The sequence below is a fragment of the Bactrocera dorsalis genome, chromosome 2, assembly GCF_023373825.1.
Source record: "Bactrocera dorsalis isolate Fly_Bdor chromosome 2, ASM2337382v1, whole genome shotgun sequence".
Taxonomy (NCBI): Eukaryota; Metazoa; Arthropoda; class Insecta; order Diptera; family Tephritidae; genus Bactrocera; species Bactrocera dorsalis.
The window spans coordinates 14,346,574-14,367,716 of NC_064304.1; the positions used below are offsets into that span (position 1 = coordinate 14,346,574).

At 38.6% G+C, this 21,143-nt stretch overlaps 1 protein-coding gene across 1 annotated transcript in view; it reads left to right on the plus strand.

Moving 5' to 3' along the window:
* Positions 1–6,305: 6,305 nt before the first annotated feature.
* LOC105227625 (neural cell adhesion molecule 1) overlaps positions 6,306–21,143 on the plus strand; it is a 291,474-nt gene continuing 276,636 nt past the window's right edge. Inside the window, exon 1 of the mRNA XM_049448693.1 lies at positions 6,306–6,352. The gene's annotated coding sequence lies outside the window, so the exon portion shown is untranslated. The remainder of the gene's footprint in view (positions 6,353–21,143) is intronic.

Genomic DNA, 21,143 nt, shown 5'->3' on the forward strand with positions numbered 1-21,143 from the left:
TGCCGCCACCGCTTAAACCACAGCTGCACGAGTATCAATGCCAAATGGGCATTTACGAGCTCGTACGCCGCCTATGAAATGAAATAGTAAGGAGAACTATGAAATTACACTGCAATTGCGCGCTATTAGCTCTAAACTTTGTGCTTAGTAAGCTCATTTCGTGCATGCGGCCACATGTGTGCTCACGTAGGTGGACGACGGCGAGATTTTTACTATCGGCATTGAGCGCTGGCCGGTGCACCGTTTGAGCGGCGGACCCGTGCGTCGCGGCCATCGGGTCGGCGTAATTATCTCATTGCACCGAAAATGTCCATAAATATTAATAAATTGCAAACAATACAATATGCAGTGTGTGAGGGCTATAAAGGCGGCGTTGCCTTGGCGTTGGTGAAAAACACCGGAAAAATGGCAACATTTACACCGCCTATGCCATTAAGGCACGCAGGTGGAAATTCGAGTGGCCCTGGGCCGTTCGTTGGCCGCTCGAGTAGCTGCCATTTTGCCCCGCCTTGCCTTGCTGCGTGTTGGCCGCATTTTTTCCGCTCGGCCAGATATCTGAATATTACAATGAACTCCAACGAACCACTAACAACGGTGCACGCAGGCTGTATTCAACGCGCCGCACGCTGCATGCCGCATGCCACATGCCATAGTCAATGTTCTACGCTTGCATTCAAATTACAATTTAATTGCAATTTCGAGTAGTGTGCACAATTGGCGCTGTGAAAGGTGAAAATTCCGCAGATAATATGATCCCGATGGTAGTTCGGCCGGCGCCTGCGAAGCACAGTTGTTAAAGAAATTTAAACAGTGTAATTAAACGTTTACAAAGGCAGTTGAAGTTAACGGAAATTAAATTAATTAAAGTCATATTTATATCAAATAAAAGGTTAATTTCAGCTAATTTAATTTTAGTGAGGTTATATTAAATTTGTTTTTTAAAAGCTAAGTTAGGTTCGGTTAGATATTTGATGCCTCAGCATGGCGGAGAAATCACACTAAGATTGTTATGTTCAGTCCTTTGGATGGAGCCATTCACGCAATTGAAGAAAGTTCTCTGAACGCCATTCGGTTGGGAGTGACCAGGAACCATTTTTTCACATTTGGGTCAAGTAGCTCACATCTTCCGGTTGTAGACCAAGAATCCCCTAAGTAACCAAAGAACTGCCGTTTGATCTATTAAAGTCATTTATTTATAATTCCGCTTTTCACCTGGATGTTTAAATGTATGAGATTCGCGATTTTTTGCCATGATTTGAGAAAAACGAGACATTCAAGCAGGAAGTTTTGCGATAATTCTATCTCATCTCATTCTGAGTAAGATGGTAGGATGTTCTACTTCACTACATGAATCCTGATGGTACAGTCTCCAGTTATAACTCCTTCAAACATTGAAAGGTGAACTTTACTGAGAGCTTAGAGCTCTGTAGACTTCTTGTAATATATCCCATGCCGGAAAAATCTTGTGATTACACAAGGACCAACAGTTCAGTAGTCAACAAAAAGAAGCAAACGGTGCTCCCAGCCGTCTCCATTCTGCAGTTACTGAAACTAAAGTGCCTGTCCTAGAAAGCTCATCAGCCTTAGCGTTTCCTGCAAAACCGCTTGGACGGGCATCCAAAACAGTATAAACATAAAACAGCTCGATGCTAGAGATAAGGAATCTGGAAGGTCTAGACTTTACTAATCTTGAGCGCACAGTCAGCGAACTCAAAACTAATATATGGCAACTACCTCCACTTGGAACATGCTGCAATGGTTCGGAAGCCTAAAACTGTAGCTATTGGTAAGTTTCCGACAGTGTACTGCTTCTACAATACTCTGCGTAGGCTATGTTCTATCAGTGAAGAAAACTCACCGTTCCTTTCCTTCAGCGGGTTCTTCCCTCCCTCGAAGGTATGTTAGCAGACAAACTATAGCCAGAGCTAGGATCGGTGACCTAGTGGTAATCCAAGTATTTTGGAAATAAATCAAAATGTGCGAGGAGTGATTTGGCTCTCAGTCAACTAAGTCAATACTGATCAAGTCAACTAAAAAATACTGATGAGAGTAGCCCGCTGAACCCGCTCCAATTTTTTTATGAGCATAGTTCTTTCCAGCGCCTTCCTGCATACAAGAATTCCATAGAACATTACGGGCTTAACTATTGTTTCATAAAGCCAAAGAACTACCTTTGGTCTCCACTTTTTGCTATTGATTTCCCTGCAGCAGTACATGGCAACCGATGTCTTTCTTGCTTTTTCATCTATGTTGGGTTTCCATGTGAGCTTCCTGTCTGGGATGAGCCTGTTAGCAGGTTGATGACGTGTTCCTACCGTAAGTAGTAGGTGCGCCTCAGAGATTTCGCACTTCCCGGTAAATAAACCAGCTCGATCCCAGTTGCTTACTTTGCTAAGTTGATCCCAAGTCAGCTCATACATGGTATTCAGAAACTTCCCTCAACAATGAGAGCCACGTTATAGGCAGCTGACTTCTTCAAGTTTTTCCAGGAGAATATTAATAATCATGCTAAAAAGGACCGATATGTCTGCAATATTAAGTTAAGCGCAGTTAAGTTTCGGAAAATATAATCTTAAAATATCGCGTGAGTCTTATAAAACACACGTCACAATCAGCTCAATCTGGAACCCAGCTCCAACGAGATGGGACACTACTGTTCACGCTTTTTCAAGACATCCTCAGAATAAAGTAAGCCAAAAGAGGTTCCGAAATGCTTTAAATTGCACTAGTTTATTTACGGAACACATTTAATATTCTGCTGCAATGACAAAGCTTAAATATACCATATCCACATATGTGGCACGCTGTTGCATGCAACATAATTTTTCTATTTTGGAGCTTGGTTAACTTGAGCATTTATACAGGACTTCAAGCGAATTAAAATTTCAATAATTTCTTTTTTTTTCTTGAAGATCACATGGCGAACAGAGGCTCACATTCAACGGCAAATAAATATTGCGGACAATTATCTGTTTCAAATCGCGACATTTGCAGGGGTTTCCACGAACCATACACATGAGCTGATGAAATGGTCCGACGCAGCACTGAATAGTGTTAATGGCCCGACATTATGCAGAGGTCACCTGCATGTGCCTCTGTCGCACTTGCAACAGCCGCGTGCTCAGAAATGCTGACTATTAATGTACTAAACTAACCGGCCCAGCCGACAACTGAGTGGCCAAACGCTCGTTTAATTTCACTAACACACTCCATTCCGCACTTTGCACACACTTTGTTGTTGTAGCAAAGAGTTGGTGGGTGGGGAAAATGCCGGAAAAGTCTAATAAATTACAATGGTTTTGTGTTTTCGCAAAAATTTATGATATAGCGACTAAGTGCTGCAAAAGCGACTTTGTCACACACACAATCAAACATGCATGTAGATATATATGTATGCAAGTGTATATAAAACTAACAGTACATAAGTGACAAATGAACAGCTAAATTGCAGTTTATGTTTGTATGTGTGTGCCGACATTTTCGCATAATTTTATTTTTGCTATTTTTGCTGTCATCTGCGGCAAAATAAACTGTTTATGATAGTAAAATATGCAACATTTAATTAGAGCAAAATAAATTGTTTATTCAATTTGCACTTTCCGAAAAATTTAGTTTCATTCTATAGACATTATTGTATGCAAATATGTATATACATATGTGTGCTGCCTTTACTTATATCAGAAAAGAAAAATAACAAATAATTTTGGTGAATATTCATGAAACAAAAAACAATTTTAAAATTTAGACTACATCTTTTTTGGACGTAGTGAATTTAGTTATTCACAGCGTTGTTGTTGTTGCAGCTGAATGAATAACTTACAATAATATTCGGTTGAAACTACTTGGCCAGCTAAAAATAGGGAGTTTATGCCAGTTTTCTAGAATCAACTAACGTGAGAGCGTAACCATGGAACAACGGAACACAACACGGGGGATCCAACTGTTTTTAATAGCTCTTTTTTGACTGATCATGCCCGAGCTGAGAGAGTACACGAAGCCCGTGGAGAGTCCATTTGGCGCCGTTCGCAGCAACTCGTGCTGACCTATGGAAGGACATGACGCAAGAACTGAAGCCGCTCGACCTTCACAAGCGGCATCGCTTCGCTCTATGGTCTCTTCAAATGTTCTAGGAAGATCCGAGGTTTTCGAGCCAAATTTTGTTCAGGAATGCAGCCCATTTCTGGGTATTTCAACAAGCAAAGTTACCACATTTGGGAAGAAACCAAAGAAATTCAAGAGCTGTAATTTCATCCAGCAAAAAACAACGGTTTGGTGTGGTATATGGGTCGGTGGAATCATCGGCCCATATTTCTTCAAAAATGATGCGGGTGAGAACATAATTGTCAGTGGCGACAGTTATCGCGCCATGATAACCGACTAATTGAGGACTGAAATTGAAGCTCGTGATATCGGCGATATTTGGTGTCACAAGGACGGCGCCACTTCTCACACATTGCATCAATCAATGGATTTATTGGGATAACATCTCGGTGAGCAGATAATTTAACGTTTTGGACAGGTCGATTGGCCAGCAAGCCGTTAGACTTTTTCCTGTGAGTATATGTGAAGTCTAAAGTCTATGAGGAGAATTCCTTCATTCATTTCATTCATTTGAAGGAGATATTCTTCAAAAAGTTAATACCAAATAATGTTCTTTCGAGTGATAGTAAAGGTTCTCATCAAATTTAAAGTTTTCCCTTTAAAAGTTTTCTAGAACCAGTGTACTCTGACAACGAAAAGTAACATCGCTTTGAAATAATTATCCAGTTGTGGCCAGATTGATGGGTTTCTTCTTAAATAGGTTGCATATTTGAAATATCATGACTATTTATGATGACTATGCGTACGCCAAAACTTGTACACTCTTATAGAGGATTGTACCCTTTTTATTCAGCTCTGCTGCTCGTATTATATCCTCCAGCAATAGATTGAAGAAGTCGCTCGATAGAAAGTCTCCTTGTCTTAAACATCGCTTGGTATCGAACGGCTCGCAGAGGTGCTTTCCGATCCTGATGAAGCTTTTGGTGTTGCTCAACGTCAGTTTAACCAGCCATATTAGTTTTGCAGGGATACCAACATCAGACATAGAGCCATAGAGGCAGCTCCTTTTAGGTATATATGTTTTTCACGGAGTTTTCCAAAACTCTGCGCTTGATGAATAACTGGTTAATAATAGATTTTTCCGATCTAAAACAACACTGATAATAGCCTCTTTCTGTGGCTTTCTTTGTGGATTGGGAATATTAGGTTCTTGTCAATTCTTCGTCGCCTATTTGAGTAGCTCGGCCGGCAATCCATCGTCTGATATTTATAATTATTCCCAGTTTTTCTCATTTTCCTTAAAAGACTTTACCACGTGGACTTACCTGCTCTCGTATATTTTGCCGATTGATGTACTTCCTTTTCTGATTCAATAAGGATATTGCATTAACGTGAAAAGATTCGTAGTTCGATTCTGTTATAACTAGAATATTTTATAAGCATCCTTAGTCTTTTTTATCCACTAACAAAATTTAAAAATTCCCTCGTGGGTCAATACTAAATTATTCATACCAATTGGTGCTTGTCCAAGCTAAATTTAGTGTGTGTATTTAACACGTGGTGTTTACAAATAAAATAATGCGAGAATTTAAAACAATGGCGCATAAATGTATGCTACAATTCTCCCTCTCTCACAAATAATTCACACACATATTTACATGTATACCTTCTATTCATATTTATATGGTAATATCGAATTCGCGATCGAACTTAAAATCGTCTTTGAAAAGCAAAATCAACTAGCAACTCACTATAATTTTGTACTTTAAAAATATAGCTTCAGTCGACTACAACAAGCCGAGTTGCAAAATTCGCCAATCTCAATTATGGAAATCGTAAAAATAAAAGCCAACTCCAGCTTTCATAACTTTCATTGCGCGCCGAACGTGCGCACTTTTGTAGCTTCAAGGAGTGTTGAAAATTGTTAGAGCTTCCAGCGGCCCGAACTCAATGAAAACAGAAAACTGCGATTCACCAGCCTTTGTAATGTATTTAAGTGGGCTTTAAGCCGTTTGTTGCACGAGCGTGTGTGTTTCGCTCTATTTCATGGACGCATAGATGAAAACTCCCCCAGCGATTAGTTGGAAAGCAATTGGTTTAGTGGGTTTTATTTACTGGCCATTTTTGACTTTTTTAAACTTTAGGGATTTACAAAAAGCTGTTTTTGAATTGTATGGGAATCCACACATGCTTTTATATTTTAAGTTTGAATTTGAATATAAAAAAATTTGATTTTATGGCAAATTTTTGTTGTTTTGTTCCAGGTGCTGACATAATACAACCAAGTCGGTGTTGAATATTGGGCTTTTGGGTAAGTTTTTAATGAAAATTCGGATTTTAATTTTAACATTAGAGGCTTAAAATATTGATTTTATGTTTATAATTTAGGGGTTGCTTCCCAGTTGCTGGTTTTTTATTTAAAATTTTCGAGTTCAAAGATTATAGATTATAGATTATATATTATAGCTTAGATTATAGATTATAGAGTACAGCTTATAGATTATAGATTATAGATTATAGATTATAGATTATAGATTATAGATTATAGATTATAGATTATAGATTATAGATTATAGATTATAGATTATAGATTATAGATTATAGATTATAGATTATAGATTATAGATTATATATTATAGATTATAGATTATAGAATATAGATTATAGATTATAGATTATGGATTACAGATTATAGATTAGAAATTATTAATTACAACTTATGGGTTCAGAACTTTCAAACACCAATCGATATTTGAATTCAAAGAAACTTTAATAACGCATCGCTTAGCTTTAAGGTTTAAAAACCAAAATCACAAATGGAGCAATCAGATACTTTAAGTGCACAAACCGATAACTCAAATACATGTATTTACACTTAGATCTATGAGCCATAGACACAGAGAAACCGACGTTTTTATCTCCTCCCTTTGGCCTTTTGTCAAATTGTTGATGGCTTTGCTGGCGTTGTCGCCTTCACATTGCGCCTTTTGGCGGGCGTTGGGCGGCAGCGGCATCGCGTACGTGATTTGCACATAAACTTCAGTTGCAGTCAGCATTTGACCAACGATTTTTCCACAAATCGCCCCACCACCAAATCCAAATTCATTTGCTTGTTGTCCAACTGACACCTTTGCCACGAAGCACGTCGCACTGGTGCGATGAAATGGAGAGTGCTGCGGCTGGTTGGATTGCGGAGAGGAATCACGTAGTGTTTTTTAGGCAGTAAATACAAAAGTAAGCTTGGATTTATTTTTCAGTGAGTAACCGATGCCATTGTCACGTGTGTTGCTGTAGTGCGAACCACAAGTTGACCCACTTTTGGGGTCAACATAAAACTTAAGTGGTTGGGACGCAACAAACACATGTCACATATATTCACACATTCATATGTGGTAAATGTGGCACTATGTTTGGGTAAAAAGTCTATGATAAGGCATGTGCCGCTCAAAATTGAAATATCATATCTGAAATGCGAGCGTTTAAGGTTTCAGGCGGATTTCCATTAGTGAAGATGAAAGAAAATGGGGATGAAAAAATTAAAATTTGCCACAAAGGTCGGTCATATAATTCCCTTTTGGGCTCTGAGCGTTTTGTTTGAATTATTTTTTCTTTTTTTTTTGATTTTTCTAGAATGTAATTTGTCTTATATTTCGCAATGAGACAGGTGTGAGATTTGTTTCGTTCGTTTAAATATTATTATTTATCAGTGCACGACAAAAAGTAGTTTTAATCGTATTGCAAAAATGCTTTCCATAAAGGTATTATTCATGGTCCTAAGATTCTTATCGTTTACAGTTGAAAAATATGTCATTAGTAATTTCGAATGTATTGTTTTGCACATTGTAGAAGTACTCTCCTAGTGCTTCTCTCATTATCTCTTACTTGCTTTTTTATTTTCTTAACTATTTCTCTAACTTTGTCTATATCATATATCTATCTTTAGTTCCAGATTAATAAACATTTTTCTATCTCTTTCTATGTGTCTATATCTATATGTATCTTTATCCATATCTATGTCCCTATCTGCATCTCTGTCATTACACCTGTCTCTCTCTAGACCTATTTCTAACTTTTATTTATCTCTATATCTTCCCATCTATCTCTTTCTATCTTTATATATCTCTATATGTCTTTATCCCTATCTTTTTATATATGTATGTGGCGAGCTCTTTTTCTCCATCTCTGTCATTACGTCTATCCACCTCCAGACCTATTTCTATCTTTTCTGTTTAATCCATTATGAGGTCAGTCGAACTGTCGCAATGATTTCAGTTAATTTTTTGCCGTACATATAAATCATGTTCGTTAGCACGGACAACTACCACATAATGATGAATAGGTTTAAAACTTTGCTGAAGCGATCTTACTGGTTTTTTTTACGAATATTTAGCATGGTTTCTTCTGTATGTCTGTAAATACGCGAAGTAGTCTCTTAGCTTTTGAGATATTGCTCTGAAGTTATGCGCACGTCCTTTCCTTTCTGAAAAGCTGCTGATAACGGACTACTATAGCAAATAGCTGCCATGCAAAATAATCGTTCAAAATCAAGTTTTTGTAGAAAAAATTTTTATTCGAAAATATATTTCTAATATCGTGTGAATAAATTTTTGAGACAACTTTAAAATATCTGAAGAAATTTTTTAGATCGGGTCACTATAATATTTAGCTGGCATACAAACTGAACTATCAAAATCAAGCGCTTGTAAGGAAAACTTGAACCTGTAAATGATGTTTTAACTTATGTAGGTGCAATCGAAGTTAATTTTTTTTTCATATTTTTTTTATGTCCAGAAATAGCTCCTTATGTTTTCTTCATTAATTTTTTAGAAGATAGTTTTCTGACTTTCTTTAAAGAAACAAAACTTTATTTCCACAAAATTACAGATTTCAACAAAACCTTGTTGTAACAATAAACATGAATTCACGACACTTGTACACATATGTGCATATATATACACGCGTGTAGTCAGGCAGCAAATTACTGACATTAAAGTTTACAAACGCATGCGCACGCGCCAAAAGTGTGCAAAGCGAAGAGTAAAAATGAACATAAATTAAACTGATTACATCGATTACGCCAACTGACATAAGACCACGTATCTGCATACATGCACACGCACACACATACGTATGTACGACCCAATGCATCCCAACATTTATTCGTATTTGTCGCCTGATGCACGAGGCTGTGTGCACAGGACATATGCGCGGCAGCACAATACAAAAGAGGAATTATCCACAAAAATGGGACATGCAGCAAATCCACACACACAGACACGCACACACATATGCATATATGCACCGAAATTGTAGCCCTCCTCCGAATGGGGCCATTGACCTATATACTATACTTACAAACAACAACTATAAATGCTATAAACGCGTAGCAGGCAGGGGAGTGGCTGCGGCGAGGCGCGTAGGGTGCGAGCAGCCGAAAACCATTATCTTTATTATTTCTGCAAATAGTGCATTAATGGCTGCCTCAAATCGTGAGTGACCGGCAAAGTGCAAATACGGCGAGTTGGACAACAGCAGCATCTGCCAGCGGCCCGGCGACCCAGCTGCCTCTCGACCACTGCGCATTGTCCATAGCTCATTGAGTGTGTGCTACCAGAGCAGCTGGCTGCAATAACAATAACAACAATGCGGTTGTTGCATCGGTACGCGTTCATGCAACGAGGTGTCCGCTATTTGGTGCGCGTGAGTGTGCGTGCGTGCGTCCACCGCAGCGGCGGAACGTGCGTGAATCGGTGTCATAAAGCACCACTGGCAGTTAATAATGCACCCCTGTGCAGCGCTGAATTGAATTATCACCGGCGAGTTTGTGTCTGTTGAAGGGTGCGTATGTGTATGTGTGTGTGCGTAGGGAACATAAAGAAATGTTAAAGTAGTAAAGACTTTTATGGCACTTGACAGTTGGCATAATGGTCGGACCAATTTAAGAATTAAAAGCCGGTAGATCCTGTACAAAGTTTATGAGAAGATGGCGTGATCTACCAACACGATCCGGCTGGTCAGTCTTGCCTTCTTTGCGAGAAATAGTCCTGTTATGCATTGCCGTCCTGCGGTCGCAACAATCGTCCTGGCTTATATATTTTTCTTAGAATCTGAAGCAAGCAATAACGTTAACTTTTCGATTTCTCAAGCCTCAAGGACTACTTCGCATATAAAAAGACGGACTCACCGCGTTGATCATTTGTTACATACGATGTGTGGAAAGTGGCCCCATTTTGTTGAAATCAAATGTCGCCGGGCTTCAATATCAGAAATCAAATTGTTGATTATCATGGCGCGTGAACGGTCGCCGTTGACGGTTACGTTTTCACCGGCATCAGCCTTAAAGAAATATGGCCCGCAAACCGTTGTTTTTTCTCAGTTCTTGAATCTCTTGTTCTTGGAGCTTTTCGAGAACCCCTAGATCAAGTTTGAGTGGATTGTATTTTAAAATATTTACCTAGTATTTCTAACATTCCAAGAAGTCACTAGTTCTATTAAACCATATATACAAATGACTTATTGCTCCACTCAGTTCGGCCTTGCAGTTCATTTGCTATGATTTCAATGGTCTAACAAGCCATTCGTAATTCTCATTGGGTTAATGAAGCCACAAAATATTTATTTCGAATTCATTTCGAATTCGTTCACCAAATTTTCAAAAGTAGTTAATATAAAAAATATTTATTCTCGATAAGCTTTAAAAAACAGAACAGAGCTAAAACTTATTTGAAAGCAAAACGGTGTCTTCTCCAGTCTAGATTTTGAAGCTGGAATATTTCAACAACTGATCCTGGTCATTTGCATTAAACTACTGAATATCTAATAATATAAGCTAAATAACTTATGGTTATTATTGACTGATGTATATGTTATCAGTAGATTTTTTAATGTAAGTTCGAAGTAAATGGCATTTGGTAAAGTTAATTAACCTATGGTTTAATATAAGCAGACACAACAAACCCTTCCTGAAGTCAATAAAACTTTTATCTACCTTTAGCGAAGTCAAAAACCCCTACTCTTGCTAAAATACTTCACTTATTGACCAATACAACATATACTTTATGGCATAAAGCAAATCAAAGGTTCAAAAAGGAAGGAGAAAGTCCTAACTTAATTTTAATAATTTTTGACACACCGATACACCATTAACGAGAAAAGATTCCCTCTGAATTGCAATTATGTATATCTCAGACACTTAGGTAAATCTCAGCTATGACAATGTTTTGGTTCTTGTAGCGAAAAAAAAAAGTTCTGAAGTGAATTGGAAGGAATGCTGCCGATTGCCGGATATACATATATCCGGGTTCATTCCGGTTACATAGACCCGATTGTCATGGCGTGGTACTTTGGTCGCTATCTTCGGTATCTGGAAACTTGAGTATTTATAGCCCGATTTGACAATTTTTAGACGTGATCACCATACGTATGTAAAATTTCATACCGATAACTTAATTTTTTTATAGTAATGATATCTGTTCGCATATAATACACATTCTTGCTGTGGTTTCTTTATTTTTCAGTAAACCGGCTGAGTTTCGAGTGATAGAAGCCTCTTTTTTGGGATCATATGAGCGAAACTAAAATCCTCTCACATTTTTCAACGGGCTCAATCGACCCTAGATTCAGAGGTATATTCTACGACGTTATGCTCTCTGCTCTTCAAAAATACTTGTTTACTAAACATTTTCTCTAATAGTTTTTCGATTAAACTCAGCGTTATCGAGATTTTAATACTCAAATAACAATAAATTTTTTTTTTTAAATATGAGGCAATTTTTGTAGAGCAGTAAACTTCTGACAGTTAATATCTGTGACATGGATCTATTCGTATGAGCCCGAAACAAAACAGCAATCGACCGTGTGGGTCTTTCAAGACGAGCCAAATATAACGAAAGTTGTTCGTGGAAAAAGCACTTCAAGCAAATGGTCGCCTGTTTCTTCGGCAAAACTGGTCATGTGGCGACTGTTCCGCTTGAGCAACGTAGGACGGTCAATTCTGAGTGGCATACCACCATTTGTTTGCCTGAAGTTTTCGGAGAAATTCGAAAAACGAACAAGAGAAGACGAATCATTGTGCACCATGACAATGCGAGCTCTCACACATCGGCTCAAACCAGCCCCTTTTTGACCGGCCAAAACGTCGAATTGATAGGTCATCCACCGTACAGCCTTGACTTGCACCCAATGCAAAAGTGTATAAGTCTTGATGGAGAATATTTTGAAAAACAATAAAACCATTTTCGTTGATAAATATTCCTATTTTCATTATTAGGCCAGAAATATATATAGCAGCCCTCGTACAGGCCTATGAAACAATTTTTTTTTCAAGTGGTCGGATTTGAATTTTTCTACCTGGAACAATCTAGAGCTCATTGTGGTGTCTAGGAAAAAATTTAAAAGAAAAAAGCGAAGGACCTTCCCGTCACAATTCAGAGCCTTACCGGAAGAGTCTTTCTTGGAGATGTCTAGAAACCTAGTATCAATATCAGGCAAAAAGAAATATTTCATACTTGCCCAACCCCTTTATCTACATTATAAAACAAATGCTTAATTTAACTTTTCTGTTGAAAACAATACTCTTGACGTTAAAGTTTTGTTATGAAGTTCTGTAAATTAATTAAGGAAGATGCGTGTCTGCGATAAAATATTATATTATTCGCCTAACTGTAGGCAATGTTTCTCTCAAAGTTTTAGTGTGGTTTTAATTGCTTAGCTGATAATAAGTAGCATACTTTTAGGCTGAATTTAGTAAATGGGAGATATAACTAGAGCAAACCACTTGACGAATGCAGAAAAATGTTGATCTACACTTTTCGCGTTTTAACAAAATTGAAGAAATATCTATATAAAGCATATTCTTGTTTAGAAATATTAATATGTACGGTTATAACAGAATCGCTAATCATATAAATATAAGTATAGATTTTCGGTACATCAATTCAAAGCTGTGTATCAGCATTAGTATTTGATGTTGTTCCAATTGACACTCAATTGCGATCGTTAGAGTTGCACTAATGACGCATCGCTCACTCACCGTGCGAATGTCACGTGCCACCAGCAGCAAATACAAAGCACGCACACATACACGCACACGCACCAATAACAAGAAGAAGCGTCCGTAAGTGAGGAAGTGCAAAGTTTGCAAGGAACCAATTTTGCGAAATCACATTTTTCACAATCGCACCGTCAGCGCACGCACACTAGCGCACTGGATTTGTGTCCGAATGGCCGTGTAGTTACATAAGGTAAATGTGTTAATGCATCGGCACATATTTAAGCGCACGCAAGCATTCGTAAGCGCTTAAGTGCATAAACATGAGCATCTCCACACGCACACACACACATACACATGCATGCATACAAACAATAGCCGCTCATATGCATGTGTGTGCTTGTAATGCTAACACACGCTAGCTGTAACAAGCATTGTTGGCTGCAAGGACACGAATCCGTGCAAATGCAATTGGAAAGCGAAAGGAATGACAGGAGAGGCAAGGTAAGGCGAGGCGAGGCAAGGCAAGGAGAACAAAAATGCTGAGACCAAAGCAAAGCAAGTGCCAAACAATGGCGTGAAATAAATAAATAAACCCGACGACCAGCGACGCCCACCGAAACATGTGGCGCTGATGATGAAAGGAGTGCGCACTTGCAACAACAACAACAACAATAACAGCAGCGTTAACTGCTGGAATTACATCAACAAATAGCGCTGCTGGATTGTTGATTGTCCGCTGGCTGCTGGTGTTTTTGCCGCTTTTTGTGGCTGCAGCGAATCTGCATTTGAACACACACACACACACACACATACATACATAGGAATCGCATGTGCGTTTTTTTATTTGCAGTGCTGCGTGTGGGTTTTACAATTGGGTCACGCGTCAATAACAACAATTCGTGTGCATGCTATAGTTGAGCGTCAGGTGAACACACACATACACACGCGCACACGCATTGATGCATGCATACATCAGTGGCACAAATGTTGATACTCACGCAAAGTTCGGGCCACAGTCACGCATTATTGCATTGATGAACGCGCTGGCATGCCGAAAGAGCTGATGTGTCGAGCTGTTTGTGCGACTTACAAGCTCAGCTGTCCACTTACATACACGCATACAAGCAAACATATGTGCCGCAGTTACACAAACACACACACACATCCACCCACCCACCAGCACATGTGTTTGCACATTTACATGCTCCGTTGCATGCTGCGCGTGTCCCACTTTCGATTTTGCGCTCGTTGTTGATAACAGCAGGACGCACCCGGTGGTCCACAGCGGCCCGCACTGGCGTCCGCGCGTCTCCACAGGCAATTGAGCTGCCCATGCATGCGTCCGCAGCGCTGGTGACCCATTTCCTCTTATGCTCTGCTATTTACTCATAAATTATTAATTTTTATCTTATTGCCACGCGGGCTAAGTTTAATTTTCCACACAATGCCGCCCTCCAGCGCAACTTTTTTTTGTACAGACGGAAGATATTCTTTTGTGAAGCTGTGATTTTCTGTTGTTTGAGGTTTTGATTTGTGATTTTTGAAGGTATTTATTGCAATTGAAAATTTGTCGCAGGGAAAGAGAGAAAGCCAGATAATATAATTGGTAGAATTGCGGTACAGCTTTTCGGTACTGCAAAGCAGAAGTTCAGTTTGTTAACGGTGGGTTTTATCTTTCACACAATAAGCTTGATAGAATCTTATATCCGATCGGCCAGCAATCCATCGGCCCCCGCCGCTTTATTGCTCTTCAGACGAGTAATTGCTATTCGAACTGCTTCAGCAACGGAATGTCTTCTCCATCGTTATCGATCAGAGAATCGGGTTCAACATCTCCTAGTGTCCCATCCCGCACGTGTTGTGGTCGATCGTAATGATGCGAGGTAGACAGTCTGCTTTCTCTCCACTTCGATACGGTACTCCTCATCATACCAGCTGTTCTTTTGCCTTTCTCGAGAACCAATGGTTTCGTTTGCGGCTATACGTAAGGAATTTGAAATGCTATCCCACATCCCTTATACCGCGTTGCTGATTAGTGCACTCAGGGAGTAGAAGAGCTAGTCCAGCAGAAAATCTTTTCGATGCCTGTTGTGGTTGTAGCTTCTGGACGTCGAACCTTCCTTGTGTGTGGTGACAAGCGTTTTTTGCTGAACAAAGGCGGGTGCGTATCTTCGCTGCAATAAGATGGTGGATCGAGTTCGCTGCTGGCTTTTAGAGCTAGGAACAGCCAAGTAGCATATTCCCTATGCTGGAATCTAGTACTATAGGTAACCATATGTCGGACCCGACGAAGCCGATCAGCTTCAACCCATTTGGGGATATTTTATCATAACGGGTGAATTTAGCGACCGTTGTGCCAAATATACTTTCCTTGTCCATCTTGGCGTTAAAGTCGCCATGCACGATTTTGACATCGTGGTGGGGGCAGCTCTCATATGTGCGCTTCAAGCGCTCATAGAAGGCATTCTTGGTCATATCGTCCTTCTTTCGTCCATCGGAGCGTGTGCGCAAATCAGTGATATGTTGAAGAACTTCACTTTGATGTGGATTGTGGCTAGACGTTCATCCACTGGAGTTCAGTTCTCGGTGACGGAGTCTCTCTCCCAACACGAACTCCACACCCAATTTAAATTCCTTTAAGTCCTTAAAATTTTTTTTCCTCTCACACACACACACACAACAATAGTACAAATCAGAACAACAACAACACTATGCTGGCAGCTCCATTACACCAATGACGTGTCGTTGCGGCTGTTGCACTTGCCATGCTCTGCTGGAGTTGGATGAATTTAACACACCATCTGTGTTGATTTATACACCACCAGTTGACATACGCACTGACATATGGCAACTGCAACCACACCCATTCAACTCAAGCCCCCCCACTCAGCGTTGAACATAACTACACACATGTGAAATATACAAACTGTTTGCAGAGAAGTCCGTTACTTTTATTATCATTTTTTTGTTTTATTTTTATTTTTGCATAGATATGGCAGCAATTAACTTTTACTTCTCGTGCTGCTGAGCGGGTGGGGGCCTGCCATGGTGATGGTTGAAGTTCTCTCGGTGTTTACATTACATTCATATGAATTCAAGTACTTAAAACTTCTTACTGTGAATTTCAAACTTCAGATATCATAACAGAAGCTGGCAAATAGAAGTATATGTACGCTTATAAATATATTCAATTTAAATAGAAATCCAAACTCATAGCAATGCAAGCATATGTCAGTATTAATAGTAATAAATAAAATTTATTCTCGTAAACTATAAAGAATTTCTTAGTATATACTTATGCACTATTTAATGGTATTTCATAAAATGCTGGTATTTATTCATATAATCGAAATTTAAAATATTTTGCGTGACAATATTTTCGAGGCTTTTAACGGAGCATTTTTCTCTCCAATAAATAAATGAAATTAATAAACTCAATTATGTAAGCTTAAATCAACATTTTAGGCGTGAAAATGTGCGAACAATATGTTTACCGTTAAGTCCCAGCGTGCTTTTTAAACTTTTGTTTGTATACTGGAAATTTCAATTAGCACATCAATTTCAACGGTCACCAGTGGCATTAACAGATTTCTGTTGAAGATTATTGGACACAATGGAACATTTGGTTGGTCTTTATGAAGCGTTTTAAATTAATGATTTTATAAAAATTTTTTACTAAATATTAATTAACCGTTTGCGCTTAAAAGTATGCTCGAACTCAAGCTTACTTAGTTTAACGCTGCATTAACGATTTGGTGGATCAACAAATAAACAACAGAACAAAGAACAGAATCAAGAACAGAACTTTATACCTTGAATAGCGTAAGTTCAGTTAACAAGAAAGTTTGTAATAACCAGAAGAAAACCTAAATGATCTGCACGTTGAGTTGAGTTTTGCAATTGTTGATATGTCAGTTTGAAATTTTGCACAATTTTGTCGGAACCTCCGGTATCGAATCATAATATCATAGAGCTGTCGTTAAAACTGATTGATCAAAATTAAGTTCTCGAAAACTTTTGTATTTCTCATGGTTATTTTAGCTTCGGTGCAACCGAAGTTCACATTTTTTCTTGTCTTTTTCTCAAATGAGTGAACGATTTATCAGTAAACAGGTGAGAGTAAAACCCACTCCAATACGAGTATCATAGTCATTTTAGTGATACGGTATAACTATGTGCTTATGTCTCACAAATTTCGCCTTTTTGCTCACAAGGGAGTTCAGCACTTAAACAGCTGTTTGGTATCGGTATACTAACGGGGTTTTGAATAAGTAGTTTGGGATAACAATGAAATTGTTTACTTCTGTAAAAGGGCATGCTTGCAGAAGTCAAGATGCTGAACGTAATTTTCGTCGATTTTCAGGCATACATCGACCGATACTGCTGCAATTTAACGTTCAATATTTGAACGAAGTTCATCAATCGTCGCTGGCTTGTTGGCATAGAACTTAGACTTGATGTAGCCCCACAGGAAATAATCTAACGGCTTCAAACCGCACGACCAAGGCGGCCAAATGACTGGGCCATTTCGTGGGATAACACGTTCACCAAACTGGTGGTGGTGTTGCTTGTGGCACCGTCCTGTTGGAACCACATATTGTCCAAGTCCCTATCATCTAATTCGGGTCAAAAATATGCGGTTATCATGGTAGCGATTCCCATTCACAGTAACATCCCGGTCTTTATCATCACGGAAGAAGTGTGGCCCAATCACGCCGCCGGCACATAAACCATACCAAATCGTAATTTTCTCGGGATGCAATGATGACTCATGGAGTAAATGTGGATTGCTGCCTGACCAATAATGCATATTTTGCTTATTGATGAAGCCATTCAGCCAGAAATGAGTTTCATCGCTGAAGATGATTTTTCAATGAATATCCTTATCATTTTCAAGTTGTTGCTCAGCCCAATTCACGAACATACGGCGTCAAACGGCTCCAGTTCTTGCGCCAATTTGATCTTGTAAAAATATGGGGTCGTTTGCTGTCCTTATGGGGTCTGCCTTTGTATCGTCCCTATTGAAAAAAACCGTTACTTTGGTCTTAATGGATCTCAACTGCACACCTGTATGTATATGAATCGAAAATATTTTGTTTCATATGAAGAAAAAAAGCTGAGGTCTGAGAGAAAAAATCCGCTGATTATTGTAAGCACTTCGTCGAAATCTTATGGATATAATAGGTTTTATTCCTGATAACATATTTTTATATTTCCATTAAAAAAGAATATTTTACAGTCTGAATCTGTATCTCCGAAATATATTATATTTCATTATTTTGGTGAGAGAACTGAGTCAGAGTTCAATAATCGCAATCCGAAGCAAGGTAGTAAAATAAAGATAGTATCGTGTTGCAGTTTCAATATAATCCCATTTTCCAAACACTTTTTATAAGCCTCGGTTGGGATAACCTTCAGAACTTTCAGTGAATGACTTGTTTCAATAGTCCCATGGTGTGCTCCCCGAAACGAATTTTTCAGTTTCGAAAAGGTATGGAATTAAATCTGGCGACTAAGCCACTAGCGATGATTTTCGTTTTGTTTTTGGCCAAAGAGTGAGTCAGAATCTGCTCAATTACGAATTTATTCTCGTAGACTCCACAAAATCGCCAAGTATTGTTCTTTATTGACCGTTTAATACTGTGGAAGAATTTATAATAAACCAAACTACGTTAATCAAAGAAAACGGTGATCGTCAACATAGGTTTTGGTTTTTTCGGTATCTGCTTTTTTGTGGAACGCCATTCGCCAGATTTTTGAACAGTTTCAGCGTCAGATTCACAAATCCACTTCTCCTTACTAATGAAGAGTGTTTGATGTATGTATGTTACTCACCTACGCTGTCAATCATCTTTTTTTTATCTTCACTCGATATCGTTCTTCCAAAGATTCAAGTCTTTTGGTAAGACTTTAGCATTGAAACGTTTGATACCCGAAACATTGACCAAAATGTTGAGTCGATCCATAAGAAATGTTTAAATCTTCTGTTTTTTTCTCTGCTGCTAACAGCACAATTTTCAAGTACGCCTTTCTTAACTTTTTCGATGTTATCGCAAAAGACAAGTTTCGATCACTTCATGACCTCCCATTAATATTTTATGCCACTCGGACCAGTTCGAGTCAAATATGTTCAGCTGTTATAAGCATATTTCGAATGATGGTGCTAAACTTATATAATAAGAATCTTCTGAAACTAACTATAAAAGCAACTGTCTTTCGAGCCCCTAAGCAACGATAGCAGTTACTTTGTGAGAAATCGAAATGTATGCTATTTTTTGTGAAAGCTTTAACCAGATTTCCCTGATAAATTTAGAAAGCATTCGTAATTTTCATATTATCTTTTCCGAAAGCCATCTGACTTTAGCCCATTTAATTGCCACAAATAAATTCAAATTTTTCTTGACAACTTTTCTCTGCAAATTGCTGCTCTCACAGTTGTCATCCTTCGTTGCTATGCATTTCCGTTTCACGTGGGTGAATTTTATTTTGTATTTCTGTCCTACTTCCAAATTGCATGGCGAAACTTTTTCCAGCATTTGTTTGTGCAATTATGTATATAGTATGTATACGCTGCTCGTGCGTGCAACAACACAGACACAGACGAGAGAGTAGGTGTGTTGAAAGCGGGTGTTGCTGTCAGCATTTAGCACAGGACAGTAATATCAGCAAGGTCATCCATCTAGCCAGCCTTTCAACGCATTCGAGTGGAGTATTTATTATGCATGTGTAGCTATATTCATATGAGTATATATGTGTGTGTGTTTGTATGTAAATATGTTTTTATGTGTTTTTGCTTCGATGCCTATATGTGTGTGTGTGTGAATGTATAGTAGTTTGCACTCCGCACGCATTGCCATTCCCATTCACTTGCCGACCAAAAAAAAAACCAAAAGATTGAAAGCCAAAATATAAAAACAACAACAACCTGGTTGTGCACTAAAATGCAAATGAAAATAACTGTAATTCAGGATGTAAAATTCTTTGTGACGCAAAATATGCAATGTCCTTTGCAAGCAATTTTGATTCACATTTTATGGAATGCTCAGACAGGCGCAAACGCACACACTCACACCTACACACATACATACATACACGTATACACGTGCACGCTTTTACCCGAGTGTATATTAAAGACTTTTGGGCAAAGCAAGCGACATAGTGCCAGCAGTGATTATGCCGGATTTGCTTTATATATAAATTTATATATGTATGTATGTGTGTGTGTTTGAGTTTGCTTTTTGAAGTGTTGACTTGGTTTACATTTCATTTGTAGTTAATTCCGTTACTCGTACTAAATCAAAATTCAGTCTCAGCGCTTCAAAGGTTCAAATGCGAGATTGATGTTTTGCACGTGAGTGAAGATTACTGGGAATGTGTCTGTGTGTGTGCGCCTGTGTGGAGATTTATGCACTTTTGAATGCCAAGCGAGAAAATTTTAATGTTCACGAAGTGAAAACGGTAAAATATGTTGTTGTTTCTGGTGTTTAGAAGGTTGCTGTATGTTGATTTCTGACTATTTTAGCGACTGTTTGTAAACTGACCTCGATACATTTATGTGAACCGAACTAAATCCCAAAGTTGAGGCCACTGACTCCGAATTTCGATAGTAAGTTTTAATAATTTCGAATCCTTGTTGGATTGTATATCTTTCCATGATGAAATGGCGAACCTTACTGAAGAGAAATGTTAAAAGAGCGGGAAAAAATGCGGCGTCGTTTGTCTACCATGGTAGTGCTCTATTGAAAAATTCTGTATTTTAAAAACAGCAAATTTGACTCTCTCTCCAACTAGCTTGAAGTACAAGTAAGCACTGTACAACCTGCTCAAATTTGGCTCTGATTTTGGCTGACAAAAGAAGTTTTTCATAATAAGGTACCGAATCCTAAATTTTACCAATTTTATACACTTGTTATAACCCTCGCCTGGGAAAGCCTTCAATGCCTTCAGCGAATTTTGGTTTTCTTCCGTTCAGCTAATTTTTGGAGCGCCATTCAGAAGATTATTGTACAGTTTAGACGCCATATTCTTAAATCCACATTTCGTCACCAGTAATAAAGAATATAATGTCCTCAGCTGAGTTTTTACACAACTCTTCTGCGACTTCCACTCG